This window comes from Papaver somniferum, unplaced genomic scaffold, assembly GCF_003573695.1.
Source record: "Papaver somniferum cultivar HN1 unplaced genomic scaffold, ASM357369v1 unplaced-scaffold_132, whole genome shotgun sequence".
In the NCBI taxonomy this organism is placed as follows: domain Eukaryota; kingdom Viridiplantae; phylum Streptophyta; class Magnoliopsida; order Ranunculales; family Papaveraceae; genus Papaver; species Papaver somniferum.
The window spans coordinates 11,159,476-11,181,209 of NW_020622381.1; the positions used below are offsets into that span (position 1 = coordinate 11,159,476).

A 21,734-nucleotide genomic window follows, 5' to 3' on the forward strand; every position below is an offset into this window, starting at 1 on the left:
TGAAGATGAGTTGTTGTTGCTGATGAAGAAGATGAAGATGACGGAGTTCATTTCAGGAATGAACTCTGGTTTGTGATGAAGATTTTGATGTTTTTTCTTGATGAAGATAGATTTATGTTTTTCTTCATCGTTGCTGCTGCTATTGTTGAAGATGATGAATTTGATGAAGTTCGTTCTTGAAATGAACTCTGTTTTCTTTTGAAGATGATAATGAAAACGATGAAGATGATGAAGACGACGATAAATTTATGTTGAAGATGACGATGAAGACGATAGATCTTGATTTTTTGATGTTTGCTTCTCGTGTTGAAGATCTTGAATTTGATGTTGTTGTTGATGATGAAGAAGAAGAAAACGATGACGACGATTTCATGGATCTGTTGATGCTGCTGTTTGAAGATGATGCTACTGCAGTTCATTTCTACGAATGAACTCTGATTTTTATGGATTTTTTTTTGTGTGTTCATGTAGAGAATGAACTCTGTTTTTTTAGATTTTTATATGGAGTTCATTTCTGGAATGAACTCTGTTTTTTTAGGTGATTATACGGAGTTCATTTCTGGGAATGAACTCTGGTTTTTTAGGTTTTTTATATGGAGTTCATTTCTGGAATGAACTCTGGTTTTTTTATGTTTTATATGGAGTTCATTTCTGGATTGAACTCTGTTTTCTTAGGTTTTTATATGGAGTTCATTTCTAGAATGAACTCTGGTTTTTTTATGTTTTATATGGAGTTGATTTCTGGAATGAACTTTGTTTTCTTAGGTTTTTATATGGAGTTCATTTCTGGAATGAACTCTAGTTTTCTTAGGTTTTTATATGGAGTTCATTTCTGGAATGAACTCTGGTTTTTAGGTGATTTCTGAAAAAATAAGTAGAAATTAACAGGAGTTCATTTTGACGAATGAACTGCTACTAAAAATAAGTAGAAATTAACAGGAGTTCATTTTGACGAATGAACTGCTACTAAAAATAAGTAGAAATTAACCTGAAAGAGTAATTTTGTCCATTTAATATTTTTAAATAATTATGGACCAACAATAATGACGTTTGACCAAAGGACTAAACTGACATGGGCCCACCTAAAAAGGACCAAACGATTATTTTTCCTTTTTAAAACTTGTATAAATAGCTCCACACAGACCACACCATACTGGGCTGCCGCCCTAAAAAAACGCTGACCGGTGGAGTGTCCTTGAATTTTTTTTTTTTTTTTCTTTTCTCACCATGAATTTGTAGTCGAGAAAAATGTCAAAAAAACATGCATACTTTTTTTTTTTAATGGTGCTCCGACCACAATCTTATGCAAAATTTTGAACTGGGCGAAGTTTAACAACTTCAAAGTGTGTTCCAAACACTCTCATTCAATGTTGTTCCAGGAAAGTTTGAAACCACTACAGTGATTTCACGGTGGTTTGACTGTGATCAAATGCAGAAAATCATTATCCGTTTTGAGATCCAACGGCTACCAGAACTCCATCTAATAAGAACGGATAGTGTTGTAGCGATTTCCCGAACGATCTTAGAGAACATATATCGTCAACCCATCTATATACTTTTTAGCTTTTTGTACTGGGAAGTGGGAAAATATCAACCATAATGCATAATTGAATCTTACAGTATCTATCAGCTGAAAGCCTGAAACAGAGGATTTTACAGTCTCTCTCTCTCTCGCTATCAAAGAGCCAAAGTTAGTCATACAAAAAAGAAAGAACTATGATGACTTCATTGAAAGAATTAATTTTTGAAGTCCACAAAGTAGCAGCAGCAACAGCAGTAGTTCAATAGTACAAAGAGGGCAGTAAAAGTGACTATCAGTGTTGTAGGTTGTAGCAGTCACGAGTGAAACCCATCCAAGAACATGTCTCATCAACTATTAAGATTAATTTTGCACTTGAAAAAAAAAAACACCATTATCATACATCTTAAAAAAAAAAATTATCAGTCATTTTAATCAGCCACGAAAGCATCATGTAAGATTAAAAACTTATGTCATGATATCCATGGCTTCAAACACACAACAAAACCCTCATAAGGTGAGTTTTTTCTCGTTGTATTCCACTGATTCTTGTTACACTAAAAGAAAAACAAAACAAAAAAATTAAAATGGAATCAGTTGGTACACTTGAGACAAACGTATACTTGACTTGCTGGAAAATACCCCACTAGTGGAAAACTAAACTAATAATGTAGGTCTTAAACTCTTTGAAGTCACGACCTCCATGAACTCGTCACTTGGGGGAATGACTTTTACCACTATGGTTTCCATCATTGTTCTTCTTCAGTGTCAGACACAATAAAACAAAAAAAACCTAGCTAAAAGAAGAAAAAAATAGGGAAATAAGCTGAGATAAAGCCGGAGTTGTAGTAAGAAAATCTAGCTTTACTTGATCGAATTTCAGATGGATACTCCTAAACGGGTATGATTTTGAGGAATGCCCATTTTTAATTTGTGAAAAAGCTCAAGAGGGATAGACAGGAGAAGAGAATATGAGTTGAGTGGGAAACACAAAAAGAGAAGCGAAGAAAATGGGTTTACGATGGATTAAAGAGCGGAGAAGAAGAGATTGAAGCTGGGTCTTACAAGGTCAAGAAAAGGTCTTACAAGGTCAAGACAACGATAGAAAGGAAAGATAAGAAGGAATATGATCCAATACAACGAAGATTGATGGTTTTAGAAAACAAGAGAAAAAGAAAGATGAGGAAGATTTATCGAAGAAGATTAGCGGAGAAAAGCTCAGTTAGGATAACGCCAGTATATATGCTAAAGTAATAAAACAACATTACTATTAATCCTCATCATTGATGAATAATGTTCTCCATTGGTGATGAATACTGTTGGTGTACAAGCTTTATCTTTCTTCACAAAATATTTCCAATCTTGATGAACTCTTGAATACGTTGAATGAACCATCCATGACATTACTGTACACAAACCCAAAAAATGGAACAAATTAAACTCAGAATTAACAGTTTGAACAAACTTGCCCATACATGCATGGTAAAATTAGCAGAAATAGTTCTGATCATATATCGATGTTAATGAGCAACATACATGATCAAGTTAATGCTCATGATTTTTTGCTATAACCTCACCTTATTGAAACAGCTTCTCTGCTTGTTCTCCCTCTTTCGCTGAGAAATTAGAAAGCTCAAGATTTTTGAGAGAAGAGAGAGAGTGTGAAAAGGGAGCTGCTAGAGGCGTTCTTATGGAGAAGTCATAATGGGCTGGCTGGTTAGTAATTGAATAAAAGCCCAGTTCCATCTATGAGGTCATCTCCTGACCGGGACCGATCTGCCCGCACACCGCTGACCATAAACCATAAAAAAATCAATCACAGTAAGTCAAATTGATTATTAATCCTAATTTGGTGATTTTTATGCTACGTGGACGGTATTCATTTGCTGATAAATAGTCCCGCACACTCCGCAACTGAAACGTGTACTGTTTGTTGCTAATATTTAGTTGTTATTAATGAAGTTATTAGCTCATTAATTAAAAATCTACTTGAAATTTGAGAAAACATTAAGTAATCATTTTAATTTATGTTTTCTTTGCATAAAAGAACTCAAAAAGGAATATTTAGCTGGCAGAGAATCACGTGCAAGACGTACTGATGCACGCGTGTGGTAGTGGAGTGAAGTGATAGATTAGTGGTTGTTTTCCGTGCACTTACAGGCTACAAAGATATACTGAGAGTTTGTTTAGTAATTTCCTACTAAATTACCACTAACCTGATGATAACTGATGAAGGGAGTATCTCGGAAAGTATGGAAGAAACAATGAAGCATTATGAACCGTCAACCGTTCAGGACAAACGGTCGACCATCGGACTGAACACCACTGGGGGACCTCCTCCTCGTAACGACTAACGAAAAAGGAAATGCTACTATCCAAGGTTAATCGAAGTTTCAATGATCATTATCTGGCAGTGGCGGAACAAAGATTTATCGGTTGAGAATTTGCTTTGAGGTATAGAAACTCTTTTTTATGGGGAACAAACCAGTAAAATTCGTTTTATAAGTGATCTTACGTCTTTTATTGGGCTTAAAATAGGGTTTGGAGCTTGCTGGATAGCATTGTACTGGGCTGGCTACTCCCCTGATTATAGGTGAAATGGACCTTTTCTTCTTATACGTCGGCAGGGTATATTTGGAACCTAACGAATGTGATTAGTTGAACGTAAGTGCTCTTTCAAGTGTTGGCATACGGATGATTTGTTTAATATAGGTGGGGTGGCATAGGGAAAGGAAGTAAATCGTGGTGTTAGTGGAGGGAAGGGGTCAGCTCACGGTCTTCCAAAAATCGGTCAAACACTCAGAGGAGTGAATCTGGCTATTTTCTTTTAAGAATTAATGGATTTCGGGCAGCGGATAAGAGTTTAATTCAGTTGACCTTAGCTGCCCTAACTGCCCAGACATTTTTTGCTCATTTTTTTAAATGAGGTTCGGTCCCCTACCGATTTTAAAATTCGCATGAAACACGTCGGTGTTCTGTTTAGGGCAATTTTGTCTTTAAATAAGTGGGAAGGACTCATGACCCTACAAAGCCTTTTCACCACCCACTAGGCGTGTCCCCCCAAAATGCCACACTCTGATTGTGCCCTCTCAGTTATGGGCTTTCTTCCCTGAATTTCTTACTGATTGTACCTTCAAAATGGATGGCCCCTCTCTAAAGTTTTCATGGTCAATTATCGTTTTTTAACACGAGCCGTATAGTGTATACGTCTCTGTCTAATTTGAACCAAAAGAATAGAGATCCGGAAAGCCTGAAACCAAGTGCGTTCCCTAGATAGAAGAGTTTAGGAAATCTCACCCGCTAAGTGCATGCTCAGTCACATACTTAGGAAATGTCCACAATGAAGGGGCTAATCTACAAGTTCAGCGCTTAGTAACTAGCGTGGTAACCTTAGATACTGTGTAGTCTTATCTACAATCTACGCTACATTGCTAGTTTGCTACATGATTCATCTTTTTCAGCCCGCTATGATTAAACCGTGAAAGCTGAGATGTTGAGTCTAGCTGACAGTCTAGCCTTTTAGGGTTCATCATACTGCCATCTACTAAGTAGAGAATAGCTTCTTAACCGGTGCAAGATTAATTTGCGCAACAACACTAAGTCTAAGGATTTCAAATTGCACCATTCGATTTAGTATTGATTGTACATGACTAGCTAGCTAACAATATTGGTCAGATCCAAAACCTGAAACACTGCAAGAAACTTTTGAATTGAATTTCCATCCATTATGTGTTTCCAAAACTCTCCATAGAGGAAGTTAAGAGATGATAGAGATAGTACGTAATAGGTAATGAATGTAATGAAAATAACTAAACACTGAAAAAGGAATAAACAGAATATATAAAAACAAATAAACAAAGAAGTACCCCCTGAGCCAATATTATACGATTCTCTTTCTCTAGATAGATCTGTCATCTATATATGCAGAGAGAAACAAAAGAGAGAAGTAGTGGTCCTTCCAAATTTGGGGTACTCGCTATTCGTCTACCTTCGTCGCAAGAATATACGACTCAACTTGATCACGAGAATGAATAAGCGAAAATGCTTCCTATACCCCCAAGGCGTGTAAGCCCACACTACGTGTCAATCCTTAATCGGTTAACATGGCTTTTGCAAAAAGAACTAACCCTCCCACAGTTTTCATAAGGATTTAACGTTACTAGATTTAGGATCTAGACAGTGGTTTGCATGTTTTGGTGTATAAGTTTAGGCGCAATATACGAATTAAGAAGGCCGTGCATGCCCATGCATGCATGCAGCTAATGGTGTACAAAAATCATGCACCGCTAATGTTTAACCACGTCTCTGTATTTATATTGCTGTACTTCCAAGAGCATGCAGATTGCCGTGGTAATTTGGGACGCCACGTTAGAGAGAGAGAGACCGAGATGATGAATTTGAATTCTGTCTCTTTTGTGAATCCCTGAAATCTGTTTTCTTTGCCTGCAAAATTTAATTTGAAAGTGAAGTATCAATGTGTGGTTAAACCAGAGATGGTCAATATACATCATCCTTTTCATAATTGAATCTTGTCAAAGTACAGGGAGGTGAGGCCAGGCCGATTTGGTGCACTGCTTAACGTTTTTGCCCATGCAGCATCGGCCATGGTACAAGATGCTTGTACCACCCTCAAAGATTACAGATAGAGTAAAGAAAAAGAAGCAGGCCAAAAAAGTTACATAACTTCTAAGTTTGTAAGTGATCAAAATACATTTTAGGACAATGAGTTGTAACCTCGTTAAAACTATGATATTCTAAATTCCTGAGCACTAAACACCAAGTAAAGAGTTGATATTTGATTCTTTTTTATAGGAAAAAAAAAGAAATTTGATCAATTGCCCAAATGGTTCTAATGGACGAGCAAAAATTAGTATGGATGAAATGGACACCAAAAAAATAGCTAGAATGAATCTGGATTCATCCTGGCTTAAACTTAAAAAATAGCGAGGGTGAAATTGGATGCATCCTGACGTAAATTAAAAATAAGAAAAAATATTTGAAAATGGGTAGGATGAAACTGTTTACATCTTGGCTATTTTTACATTCTCGTCCATTTAAACGGTATCAAATTTTACATGTCTTTTTCACCAAGGAATTGTCGTTATTGGGTTAATTTACCAATTTTGTGAAAAATGAAATGTTATATGAATATTGTTATCTAGATTGTGTTATTCTTTGGATTGCTCTTTTATAGATTACTACTCTAGTTTGGTCTTTTATGTAGGCACATCATATACTTACTGAAAACGAGGGGTATCAAAATACACCGCCAATTTTTTTTTAGGCAACCTGTATGAACAAACTTAAATACAATTCTTAATGAATCTCAATGAAGGAATAATATTTAGAGTTATATCTCTTTCTCTCACAATCAGAAAGTTTACAAAGACAAGTCTGTGAATCTGATTTACGTGTGAGATCGTACTTGGATGATTCCAAAGATCAATATCCAAGAATCAATCAAGTTGTATCCAACAAACAAGGATGGATGTATCTACTTTAATTGATTTACGGACAACCTGTGATATTTCAATTATAAAGATTATAAAGATAAACAATATAATGTGGAAAAAGAAATAACACAGACACCAGAAATTTTGTTAACGAGGAAACCGCAAATGCAGATAAACCCCGGGACCTAGCTATTGTATTAAGCTGCTACAAACACTAGCCTACTACCAATTAACTTCGGACTGGAATGTAGTTGAGAGCAAATCAAACCCTCATAGTAATTCAGTTACAGTCGCGTTCCTTACGCCTCTTGAATCCCAGCAGAACTCTGCGCAATTGATTCCCTTAGATGGCGTCCTTTTTACAGCCTGAGAGTTCCTTCAACTCAATTGAAGATTTTAAACCAATCCGCCTCCCACAGATAAGCATATATGGTGATTTCTTGATCATAAATCAAGGTGAGACTGGAAGTCGATAGCAATAGACAAAGTTTAGCTAACCTCAAAATTCGGAATTCTGCTTCCTGAAGAGCAACCTAGATTATTATTCACCTACAAAAACCTGTGGAATCACAAAGTCTGATACGAAGAGAACTTTGCGATTTCTATCTATCTTTTTTGAGTGAGTAGCTCAACAATCAAACAAGATCACGATACACGAATTATCAAGATAAAAGATAGTTGGACATGGCTTCACGAATCCAAATGAATACCATTCCACGTTCATGAGTTCATAGATTTTTTATGGTATAGATACCGGGTATGCGTACCACTAAGCCACTGTCGATATAAGCTACTCTGGTACGTGTACTGGGTACAATTACTGCGGCTCCATACCTATAACAGTTTTTCAGTTTGTGAAACTGGTATGCATACTGCCATGTGTCCAGGTTTTCAGTATCTCTATATTTCTCTCAAAATGAATTCGAAACATTCTCAAATAACGTCAATGCCACATATCATCGTTCCAAGCTATTTTCGAATGATATTCTTGAATCAAAATTTACAGGGGTGTATTGGATTGGGATTTATTTGGATATTTAACAATCCTAAAAACTCCTAGGTATTCAATTAGGATATGTAAGGAATCATTAAATATCCATGGTATTCAATCAAGATTGTTTTAGATTCCACAAATATCCTAGGTATTCAACTAATTTAAGATTTCTTAGGATAGTTAAGGAACAAGACATATATGGATTCTTATGGATATTTGTAGGCAAAATATGTATGTTATTATCTCATATCAATCTTAACCCAAACCACAAGAGTTTCATGGATTCTTATGGACAATTTTTTTTATCACAACATGCTATGTTTTTCCACCACCACCATTACAAACCACCACCACCTCCACCGCCCACCACCACACCACCGCCCACCACCACACCACACCACACACACCAACCACCACCTCCACCGCCCACCACCACACCACACCACACACACCAACCACCACCTCCACCTCCCACCACCACACCACACATACCAACCATCACCGCCACCACCACACCACACACACCAACCACCATCGCCCACCACCACCTCATCCCACCACCTCAACTTTTGGATATATTTTTTTAAGGGAATCAGGATGACCTTGGTTTGTTCAAATAAACTTACTAATAGATAATATACTTCAGTTTTTTAAAATCTAACTATTTCTAAGGCAATCCATTATAATCCAGAATCATATATCTATAAGAATCTCAAAGATTCTTTAAGAAACATTATAAATCGACTAGATTCTGGTAAAACTAGTATCTAATTTTATCTAGATAAATCATGATCCAATACACCCCTGTCACATTATGAACAATACATTGTTCTTAACCGAAATTCATCAAGTATGAACAAATGTTCATTAAGCTTAATCATATATATTTCGAGAACTAATTACCAAGATAAACTTGACTCGGAATTCTTGATATACTTAAAATAGTCCAATTATTTATGCGACAACATATCATAGATAGAAGGATATGAATATAACTTGAGAAATATGTGGTTCAGTCTTCACTTACCTTTTGTTTGAAGAAGTTCTCCAAAAGCTTCGGTTGATCTTCGACTTCAAACGGTAGAAAGCAGTGATATCTGATTCTCAACTACATACTTCTATCACAATCCAAGACTTAACTAATTGTAGACTATAAATCCATATATAGTTTTGAAAACTAAATTTGAAAACAAGCTTGAGATAGCAACACTTGTGAGTTCGACCGATCAATTCTTTAACAATCTCCCCCTTTGTCAATTTAGTGACAAAACTATCAATACATATGGATTAAAAAATAAAGATTCAAAAACTCCTTGAATCCTTCATGCTTGATTTCCTTGGTTTCGTCAACTCCTTGAATTCTTTGTTACTTCAAGTTGCAATGATTCTGAACGTGTTCAGCTCAACATCGTTGTTGTTGAAGATCCCTAGCAATAACAACTTTGAAAACAAATATTCTCAATCGTCATTATAGAGAAACATAGTATTATTATCTTATCCAAAGTTCAATTGTATCACAACTTTGAAGTAATACTACGGTGATATTGTTCTCCCCCTTAATCAATACTTACATCTTTTGCATAATAGGTGAAACCTATAGATATTAATTCACTTCCCCTTACATAATGATTCGTAAATCATATGCATGTAGTGCTAAACTACTAACTAATTCTCCCCCTTTTAGTCAATAAAAATTGGCAAAGGTACGAAAATCATGGGATCATAATGAATTCAACCAAAAGATACTTCAAGATTTAAAGTAATTAGAGACAATACATAAGAACATAGTTAATATGAAACTCCTTATATCAACTTTTATTTAGATGATATCACATAGTATGAAATACTTAGCGCTCATCTAGGAGATTTAAGATACAAGAATCCCTTGTAAATTCCACATCCACATACCCCGCAAATATATAGCAATTAAGCACAAGTTCATTTAAGAACTTTCCTCCATTTGATGTCATTCCCAAGAGAACAACATGAGTGACCTTACTTTAATGAAAAAGAAGGATTTTGTGGGACATTAACAAATCACATGGTTTGTATCATGAGCAATGAGCATCGAGTTAAATCAATCTCAACGTTAGTTACGAACAAGAAGATAATTTTAATCGATATGACTCAACATAAGAAAATCTTATGGAGTGTTGCAGTAATAACACAGAAGTGTGATCAAGAGTAGATCGATACTGCAAGAAAATTCTAACAAAATTTGTTCTATTTTTAGTTCATAAAAAAATAATAGATTTAACTTCTGAGCATATATGAGATATCAGTTCAATTTACAAAAAGAACACATATATCTCATAAGATTTTGCAATATATTAAACCAATAATGATTACATACTGCATGTTCATCTTCCAAAAACTCTAGAATTTAAATAAATAAATCTAAAAACATGCAAGATGAAAATCGTTGGAAATAGCTTATGTAATCAAAAAAATTTGGCTATACCAAACCCTGGTTATCCTTCTCAAAAGTAAGAATAAATTCTCACAAGAAGTTTCCTAGAAAAAAGAAAGAAAACAAAATAAGGAGAACTACAATTCATATGTAGTCTGCGACTTGAGTTTTGAGAGAACCAAGATATCAGACGTTTTTCCCAACTCTGAATTGTGGAGCTTTAGATCTATTTTGGCATCAGAAAATTGCTCGAACACAACTTTGATGTCACTCATAATATTTCCAACCAAATCAGAGGACATTTGAACCGGTCTTGACCCTGGATGTTCTTGAGCAAAGTAACAAGATATGCTGATTGGATTATCGTAAAACTCAACAATTCCTGTGGAACCATCATCCTTCATATTCTTGTTATCTTCCTTTGTGTTGTCTGAAATCTTAGAAACATCCATGGTTTGTGAACATTCACGAGTTATTCCAGCATTTGCATATAATACAAGGTAGGCGTACCTTGAATATATATATACAGTTTCTAGGTCAAGAAAATTGAAGGAAGATTCTAGAATCTTCTGAAGATGTTTAACTTTTTATTTAGGTTTGGACCAGATTTGGAATCCACATGATTACCAGTTCATGAGCTCATGAAATTTGTGACCAAACAATTTTCATGATAAATCATATAGACCATATTAACCTTGGTCTTAGCTCAATAAATAGAAATTTAGAGCACAAGAGGTGGTTGATATTCACAACAAGACATTTTAAAGGACAACCTTATGGAGAAAATCATAAGTTCAAGAGGAAATGTACACAAAACAAGATACAACATGTGTCAATAAGGAATTGGTTACCTTTCTTGATCAGGTTCTGCGTCCTTCTTTTCATGCTACAGAAGGAGACACTATTTACCATAATCAAGTTATGTTATGGTATGCATCTGTCAAATGCCCATCATGAACAACAAGATTCTCTAATATGCTCTCTTGTTTAGTACATGTTATGTCTGTAGCATAATTTATATTAGGTGAATTACAAAGGGATAAGGAGGTAGAAATCTTACATGTATTTAACCTTTTCCTTGTCCTTTTAATGCCTTGTAATTGGTTAATCTGTTTTCTGAGATCAGAAATGCTATGATCAACCCTTGTTCGGAGGTTCGAAATTGTGCAATCAAGCATTTCTGAGAGAGCTTTGTTCGATATCCTCTTCTGAATGCATTTATGAATACCCGGAACCTTCTTCCCATTATTCTCTTTATGATTTCTTGGAAGAGAGTCGGGTTGACTACTTTTTTGCAAGTTAGTCTTTATCTAATTGGGAGCATCAGATCTTGTATTTATCTTTACAAAGTTATCCTTTTTATAATCATTACCATTATGAAAAGGATTTGTATGATGTTTATAGGAAAATATAGGTTTACCACAACATTGATTCCTTTGCCTAAAGGTTGGACGTTGGCAACCAGTAATGTCAAGAGTATTAGTCTTAACATATGATCTAGGTTTGATCACTTCTTGTGATGCCCTAATAAGAGCATCGTGAAGTTCTTCATTCCTTATATGAAAAAGACATACCCTTTGCAGGTGACCTTTATTTCCGCAATAATAACAAACATAAGGAATGTTATTACCTGGATTCGTGTGTGCTGATTTTTAGGAGGTTGATATAATTTGCTATTTAGAATATTAACTGCCTGTGTAGGTATTTCATTTTTTCTATCAGTGGAAACCTTTGGTTGAGAAGAAGCACTAGCCTAGACACAATTTACCACTTTTCTACTTGGAGCATTTATTACCTTATAGCCCAATCCTTGTGTATCACGGTGAATTTTACTTGCTCCTAACATAGTGGTTAATATGATTGAAGTGGTATTGAACTTTTTCAAGTCCTCTTCTAACTTATTGATTTTATCAAGAGCAGCATTTAAATCACCCTCTAGTTGTCTTCTCGAGTGAAGAAAAGAACTTTCTCTGTCTTCAAAACAAATCTGTTGAGAGTTAAGTTCTCTACAAGTTTTTCTTCCAACACAATGAGATTTCTACGAAGATTTTCACATTTAGAATTTTTTGAGCGACACATTTTCTTCATGATCTTTAAGAAAGGATCGTATTAGTTTATAATCATAATCATAACCTTTAACGATCTTTCTCAATTTATTGTTTTCTCGAAAGAGAGGAGTCAGAAAACCAATCAGACATGACATTGACCTTTTTTTCTTTATAAGATGGTCAAACAATTTAGTATCTTGTAATACTTCCTCATCAACATCTTTATCAATATCAGCATCACTTTCTTCAGAAAGTTCATCCAACTGTTCCTCTAGGCGTGTCACCCAGTTATTCACAGTTTTAGATGATTCCTTAGATGTGACATTTTTCTCACGTGAACACAAACCTTGAAAGCCGTCTGAATGATTTTGTAGTGGTGATACGTTTATCGAGATTGCACTCTTGTCCATATAGTCAGATTGATTCAAACACAGACTTATTAGGTCTTCAATGTGTTTGCCTGCTCTGATACCAACTGAAAACGCGGGGGTACTAAAATACACCACCAACTTTTTCTTAGGAAACATGTATGGACAAACATAAATACAATTCCGAGAGTTCAACTTAATGAATCTCAATCAAGGAATAATATTTAGAGTTACATCTCTTTATTCCACAATCAGAAAGTTTACAGAGACAGCTCCGTGAACCTGATTTACGTGTGAGAGTTGGATCATTCTAAAGATCAATATACAAGAATCAATCAAGTCGTATCCAACAAACAAGGATGTATGTATCTAATTTGATTGATTTACGTACAACCTGTGATATTTCAATTATAAAGATAAACAATATAATGAAGAAAAAGAAATAACACAGACACCATAAATTTTGTTAACGAGGAAACCGCAAATGCAGAAAAACCTTGGGACTTAGTTGAGACCGAATTAAACCCTCACAGTAATTCAGTTACAGTCGCGTTCCTTATGCCTCTTGAATCTCAGAAGGACTCCACGCAATTAATTCCTTAGCTGGCATCCTTTACAGCCTAAGAGTTGCTTCAACTCAATTGAAGACTTTAAACCAATCTACCTCCCACGGATAATCCTATATGGTGATTTCCTTTTTGATCGTAGATCAAAGTGGTACTGGAAATCAATGGCAATAGACAAAGTCTAACTAACCTCAAAATCCGGACTTATGCTACCCTAAGAGCAACCTAGATTATTGTTCACCACACAAGTATTAAACCCGTGGAATCACAAAGTCTGAGACGAAGAGAACTTTGCGATTTTTATTTATATTTTTTTAAGTGAGTAGCTCAACAATAAAAAAAGATCAGGATAAACGAACTATCAAGATAAAAGATAGTTGGACTTGCCTTCACGAATCCCTATGAAGTCTTTTTAGTAGCTACACCCTAAAAGGATTTTAGGAAAAGGAGAACTCTAGTTTACAACTAGGACACACAAAGATATTATCGGGATTCAAAGATCCCAGTTGTTTGAGGTTCCCCTTGTATATACTTTCAAAGCATAGGTTGCTTTAGGTTTAAGCTAAGATATCTTTGGAACCAAGCAAACAGTATCCACTGTTAGATGAATCTTTGAAATGTGATTGACATATCAAGATATACACTCTGGTTATGATGAACCATAACCGAACCGTGTATAAAGACATTGTTCATAAACGGTTAACCGAAACTAGCCGATTAAACTATAAGCTTAATCATTTTCATACACACTTAAGACTTTAAGTTTCAGTTACAACCATAGGTTATAATGTGACCAATCATGTCTATATAGTGTTCTAAGAGATTTATTCAAATGTTGATTATCTCACCCGAAGTAATTTTATGTGCATCTGAAAATATTCGACAGGTTAAGTACGTGTACCAGGTACGTGTACTCAACCTTGTTCGTGACTATATTTTTCATGGTACATGTACCGGGTATGTGTAACCTTAAGACAAATATAAGTTACAGAACATACAGAACTTTTCCGGTTTGCGTACCGGGTATGGATACCACACATTTTTCAAAACCAAAAGTTCTTTTTCTGTATACATACTAGGTATGCGCACCATTCCAAGTTCACGAGTTCACAGACTTTTTGTGGTACGGATACCGGGTATGCGTATGTTGATGGTGGTTTTTAGCTTAGGGTTAAAATCGTAAAACCTTGTATATGATGTGACGACACTCTGCAAGGAAACAGATCCACGTGTGCTAACCTCTCCACTGGCAAATTTGTTGAGTCGTTCAACATATTTACATGAAATTTATCTAGACTGGCGAATCCCAAATGTTCTGTAAATTTCGGCCCTCGCGCATATTCACTTAATATATGTTCCTCTGGATGACTTCTATGTTATGTTCCCGGCTGAACTCTTAATGTTGATATGGCATGACGATTTATGTTCACTCGCAGCAGAGTAGCATGAATCTCCAAGTATCAAGAATAAGATCTTTGCATAAGGTATTCAATCAGAAAAGCATGCTGCTCTCTGGCGACGAACTTAAAAGAGCTCTGTGTCGACACATAGAATTCAGTCAACCTGACTAACTTGCAGAAGTTAGGGTTTCACGCCTCGCGCAATATACCAGACCTTGCTTGTCAAAATTTCCGCCACAACGCGCTGGAAGTGTGGCCACGCCCTAGCTTTCCGGCCACACTTACCATCGACCAATCAGGTCCCCCTAAATGCGCCACGCGCATTACGAACAAGGTCGGCCCCATGTTACCTGCCGTCCCCCTTTCCATCAACCAATCAGGTCACTTTTAAATCCGCCGTAGCGCACTAAAAATGCGGTCGCGCCCTAGCATGCCGACCCTCTTTCCATCGACCAATCAGGTCGCTTCAAATCCGCCACCGCGCGTTGGAAGTGTGTCCACGCCTTAGCATGTTGGCCCCACTTCCCTTCGACCAATCAAGTCGCATCAAACCCGCCACAGTGCAGTAAAAGTGTGGCCGCGCCCTAAGCTTTCCGACCCCGTACTTTCATTGACCAATCAGGTTGCTCCAAACCTGCCACGACCTCAAAAGAGGTCGCGATACTAAGTTGGCTTCCAAAAACACGCCAGCTTCCCAAAACGCGCCAGCTTCCCAAACGCGCCAACATGTTGCACGCGCATACCATGCACGCCAGGCACGCATGCCAGACGCGCATGCCAAAATCTCCATGCCATCGCATACTACACGCACTAATTAGGGTTTCAACAGGCCAAACCCTAATTTGGGCAAGTCGCTACTTAATTCTTCCACAAACGCCAATTTTGGCTTCGACCATGTCGCAACTGGCATTCCGCTATGCCGCGACTACTAGCATGGCACCATACCACGGCTATGCCATTGACATGCCACTATGAAAACAAGACATGACCATCATCAATGGCCATCTTTCCTCCCGAGATGCAGATCTCAGCCTTACAAGCTTGCCACCAAACTTCTGGAAACTTTTGGTCGCAATGCCAAGTTCCACGGTTTATGCCAAAACCCTAATTTGGCCGCGCCTAAAGTATGCATGAGCATGCCATGCCACCATGCCGCTGGCCGCCAAACGAAAGGTAGCCACGATCAACGGCTACCCTTCCTCCTGAGATGCAGATCTCAGCCGTACAAGTTCGCCACTGAACTGGCAAGCTTCTCAAACTTGCCACACATAAGAACATGCTACACGCTCATCAAGGTATTGGTGTGGCGGTTTACAGCGTGCGGCGTGCAAAACGCCCGTTACAAAAAAGTGTCATAAGAGTGAAGCGGTTAGTAATGGCAAGAAATAATGGTGAAACATATCCTCATCATGGAAACATCAATTCCAGGCGTTACCCGTTACCATTTTCTTCCACCACTCAATCGCTTACACTTCTTACGAGGCCAGGGTACATTTTATTACGACTTGTATAAATAGGTTTCACCATACTTCCAAAAAACAACAAGTTTTTGGTTAGGAGAACAATACACATACAGAAATCACCTGGTAGCTTTCCATTCAGCTCGCCAGTTCAACTTTCGACAAAAGTCGTATGTTATATAGACTAGATCATACATATTTGACATTTCGAGATGAGCATTCATTGCTTATCTTTTATCTCGAAATCGTGTGTTGGTAAAGCGTTACGCTTTGATCAAGTTTATCTTCACCTAGTGACGAAAGTCATGAAAAGTTTCAATCACTTTGAGAATTGCTCTGACGTGAATCGGTTTGTGAATAAAGGCTACATAGCGTCCTCTTAGAATGTCTCAATGATTGAAATGAGAGTTTAGATTACATAACCATGTATTCCTTGAACCGAAGTTTTCGAACTTTGTTGATCAAGAGAAATCGGGAGGATTGTGGAATTGGCTTTCCAAGTCTGCGAACTGTCGGAAGTTCTCGAACGAGAATTTCAGCTGGATTTTCCAAAACTCGTTTATATGCTAAGTCCGCGAACCCAGTCTGCGAACTGGCGGAAGTTATCTTTCCGAGAATTTCTGCTGAGTTTGGAAAACTCAACCGATTAACTTACGTCCGCAAACTTGTTTGTGAACTTAAGAGGTTATGATCTAAAGATGTGCTCTGAACATGAAACATTAAATTACTAAGGAATGCTTTATGCAAACAGTGGCTATAATGTTCATGAGCCGATTCAATCGAATCGAATCATCTTTGTTTTAATTGTGTCTTGTGTAGTTACATAAGATCTCATAGCAATTGAATAAATCTTTAACTAGTTCATTTGAGTCAATTGAACTAGTTATGGTGAAGAAGAACAAGGTTGATATGAAATGCTCATATGGTTAACATTTCGGGTTATTATGTTGAACCAACATACACGTACACATTTGGGCATGGTTTTCACGAACCCAGTAAACGTCTACCCAAGTGTGTGTGACAAGCTAAGTTTTCGATCTAACGGTTGATAAATATTAACTTCAATCTAAATCAGGTTTTCATCTAACGGTGAATAAGGATTGCTTTGTAACTAAGGAAAAACCCTGATTTGAAGGCTATATAAAGGAGACATCTAGCATTGTGCAAAACTAATCCCCACACGTCTGTGTGCTACTAGTGTGCCCGCTAGAGTCGATCTCCATTAACCTTTGATTTTCTTCTCTAAAATCAGGTTAACGACTGAAAGACTTCATTGGGATTGTGAAGCCAGACCGATACTACTTTTATCGTAGTTGTGTGATCTGATCTTGCATCTTCTATCATACGAGTACAATCGATTGATTGACTTGAGATCGTGATAGTTCTACGATAGGCAAGATAAAGAAGTCACAAACATCTTCGTCTCACTGTTTGTGATTCCTCGAAAATCCACTTGTGTAGTCAGGAAGGATTGTAGAGAGGTGATTGATTAATCTAGGCTGTTCTTCGGGAATATAAGACCGGATTATCAATTGGTTCCTGTTCACCTTGATTTTATATCTTAAGACGTAACAAAACCTAGGGTTTATCTATGGTAGACAGATTTATCCTTTGATAGACTTTTCTGTGTGAGACAGATCTCTTTATTATCAAGTCTGTGATTTTGGGTTGCAGCAACTCTTGGTTGTGGGTGAGATCAGCTAAGGGAATCAAGTGCGTAGTATCCTGCTGGGATCAGAGGCATAGGAGTGCAACTGTACCTTGGATCGGTGGGAGACTGATTTGGGTTCAACCATAGTCCAGTCCGAAGTTAGCTTGGAGTAGGCTAGTGTCTGTAGCGGCTTAATACAGTGTGTATTCAATCTGGACTAGGTCCCGGGGTTTTTCTGCATTTGCGGTTTCCTCGTTAACAAAATTTCTGGTGTCTGTGTTATTTCTTTTCCGCATTATATTTTTATAATTGAAATAATACAGGTTTTGCGTTCGTGATCATCAATTGGAAATCCAACCTTTGGTTGTTGATCGATATTGATTGATCCTTGGACATTGGTCTTTGGTACCGTCCAAGTATTCCTTGTATTTGATAAAGACTCCCTATTGTTTTTAGCTTGAGTAAAAATCAAATCAAGAGAGAGATATTAATTCCTTGAGATACTTTTATCTAGATTGAGTCTGATTGTCTAGTTGATTCTCTAGCAAATTATTTCGGAGTCAGTCAATACAGATTCCTAAGAAAAATATTGGGTGGTGTTGTTAGACCCCCTCTTTTTCAATTGGTATCAGAGCAGGAAAACACGTTTAAGACCTCATCAGTTTGTGTTTCTAGCGATATGACTCTATGGACAGAGGTGTTATATCTATTAACGTACCACCAGTCTTCGATGGATCCAATTACTTATGGTGGAAAATTGCTATGCGAGCTTTTCTTCAATCGCGTGATTTTCAATCATGGGTATATGTGGTGAATGGTTATGATGCGCCCGTTGAGACGGAACTGTTCCCAAGAATATTGGTGAATATAATGTTGCCGAGATTCTTGCTGCGAAGCAGAATTATGAAGGGTTAAATGTTATCATACATGCCATTGACCCAAGTCTTCAACACCATGTTTCTAATTGCGCTAGGTCTAAAGATGCTTGGGATATCATAGAAACCGATTTTGAAGGAAACTCCAGTGAAAAGGAAGCTAGGCTTCAAAACCTTAATTCCGATTGGGAGAACCTTCGTATGGCAGATGAAGAAACATTTGATGAGTTTAATCACAAATTGTCTGAAATTGTTAATGCATCTTATGCATTGGGTAAGACTATTCCTGAAAAGGACATTATGATGAAAATTCTCAGATCGCTGCCATCTAGATACGAGTCTAAGAAGCATGCCATCGTTGAAGGGAATAACCTCAATAATCTTTCCAGAAACACCTTCGTTAGGAAGCTAAAGATCTTTGACTATGAGCATACATCCAACGTCGGTAAGGATGTTGCCTTTAAAGCACAGAAGAGCACTAAAATACTTGCCAAAGGTAAAAGTGTTCATGTCTCTGAGGATGATGAGTCTGAGAATGATTTTTCAGATGAAGACCTTGACAAGTCGGTCTCCTTGATCACAAGACAATCTAGGGATCTTCTATTGAAGAGAAGTAAACAGTTTTCAAGAGACAAACCTAGGTCATCAAACAAACCTCACGATCGCGTACCTCCTAAAAACAAGGATGCTGACGAGGCTGATGACGAGGACATGCCTCAGTGCTTTAATTGTAAGGGTTTTGGCCATTTTGCTAACGAATGCCCAAATCGTAGAAAATACACTGGGAACAAAGGTCTATCTGTAACACTTGATGAAATATCTGAAACCTATGATTCCGATGAAGATAGGAAATCCAGTGTAGGGCTCCTTGGTGAAAACATCGATTTTGATACTTGTAGCAATACATATATCAACCTCAATGGGTTCGGAGAAGAAGGAAACCCAATCAAGCTGGAAGATTCTCTAACTGGAAACCCTGTTAGTAATGTTTCAGGATCTACTGAATGTCTAGTTGCTTTCACATCTCAGATGCCTGAATACTATCCAAGTTTGACGTGCTCGTTTTGTTCGATGAAGGGACACGAACTATGAAGGTGTTACAAGTACAAGCACCAAATAAGGCACGCCAGCAAACTCCAACGAAGAGCAGGTCGATTAGCAAGGAAGTTGAAACTTGCTCAGAAGACCGCCGAGGTATGTAGGATCTTATCTTCGTCCAAGAAGTTGGTTTCCAGGGATAGAGTAAGACCATTTGAAAAGAAAGTATGGTCGAATCGTTTTGATAGACATAAGTCTGAAGATTCCTCTCTTGAGAAAAATGGTGGACAAATTGTTGTTCACCACATCATAAATTAATTGTGTTGTTTGGCAAATCTTGTCTCATGTGCCTGTCCAAAAGAGACAAGATCATGAACGTACAGGCTTTAGAAAAGGGTGTTTTCTTAGGTTTATTGTTTTCTGTCTATCAAATAAAAGAAAGGGTTATTATCGATAATTCTACTCTTTATAGGGTTTAGAGTTGAACGACCACGAACCTGTTTATAGGTTTCAAACCCTACATTCCTTTTTCCTCCTTGATATTCTTTGTATCTCAAGAATGTTTAATGAGATTGTGAATTCCATCCACAAAAATCAGTTGGTTATAACTGTTCTCAAAGCATCGTGTCTATGGAGAGAAAAGATGTCAACATGATTGTTAAATCTTCAATCAAGGAAAAAGAAAAATCTCATGCAACTCCATCCTTGAAAAGAAAAATAAGAAATACAAGAAAGCCAAAGGATGTGCCTTCTAACTCTCAGAAGTTTTCCGATGTTCTTGATGAGTTCAAGGAAGTAAGAAAGGAGATTCGTGAAATAAAGGCTTTGTGTCAAAGTTCTTAGAAATTCAGAGAGCCCTGGTACGACATAATCATCCAAGACAGTTCGTTGATATAAACTCATATCTTCGTGAACCGTATGTTCCAACGGCTGTTGACAACAAGGAGTTCAGGAATGATGCTGAATTTCTCAAAGGCATTGTCGCCTAGGATGTCTTCTTTTTGGATTAGTTGGGAGAATAACTAGTGCTTTGAATAGCGATGATTGTGACTACACATAGATATTTTTGCTTTCATCTTCTTGTGTTATTTTTTAGGTTTATTGGTTATTAAATTCTAAAAATATTTGGAGGATGATGTTATGCAGTATTGATCTTTATGATTTTGTGATATTGAATTTTTTTTATGGGATATGTATTGTTTACGTCCGTGAACTTGAAGGTCCCATATTGCGGTCAAAAGTAAAGTCGTTTATGAATCGGTATTCGTATTGATGAAAGGAAGAATGGACTTTTGACATATACAAAAGTTATGCCTATGCAGTCATGTATTTGATGGAAAATAGGATAAAATATTTTGTTCGACAAGGATAAAGTCTATTATGTCGTTATGATAGAAAATAGAATAGATCCTTGTATGTTATCCACGGTATTGATCTTCATTGATCCATTTTATTATGTTTTACCATGAAGGCTCCATTGTGTGTCTTATGTTGAGCACCTTACAACTAAGTCCATTTACCTTGGCTTTATTGGTTGTTCCATGAGATGCTATATGTCGAGCATTAGGAACTAAATTAATGAACTAGTTTGGTTATTTAGTTTGTACTCCATAAGTTTTCTTTCTTATGTCGAGTACATGTATGGTTAAGGTTGTCATATTCTATGATGAACTTAGTCGGGGTTCCATAAGTTCTTTTATGTTGATCCCAAAATAATTAAATTGATTACTTCGGTGATTAGTTTGGTTGTTTGTATTCCAATTAGATTAATTATAAGTTCTCTTGTAATTAATCTAGTTGAGTTTTCATATATTCCACAAATTCTTGTGTTGAGTATATGAACGGCTATACTAATTATGTTCTATTGGTTAATGTAGTCGTATATTCCGTAAGGTTTTCCTTATGTTGAGTATGTGAGGGATTAAGTTAGTCATGTCCGTATGATTACCTTA

At 36.8% G+C, this 21,734-nt stretch overlaps 1 long non-coding RNA gene across 1 annotated transcript; it reads right to left on the bottom strand.

The window, feature by feature from the left end:
- Positions 1–2,032: 2,032 nt before the first annotated feature.
- On the bottom strand, positions 2,033–3,183 carry LOC113333356. The gene is made up of 2 exons (XR_003351944.1): positions 3,097–3,183; positions 2,033–2,925 (listed from the first exon to the last, which is right to left on the bottom strand). It is a non-coding gene; the product is annotated as an uncharacterized LOC113333356 (long non-coding RNA).
- Between the last annotated feature and the right edge of the window lie 18,551 nt (positions 3,184–21,734).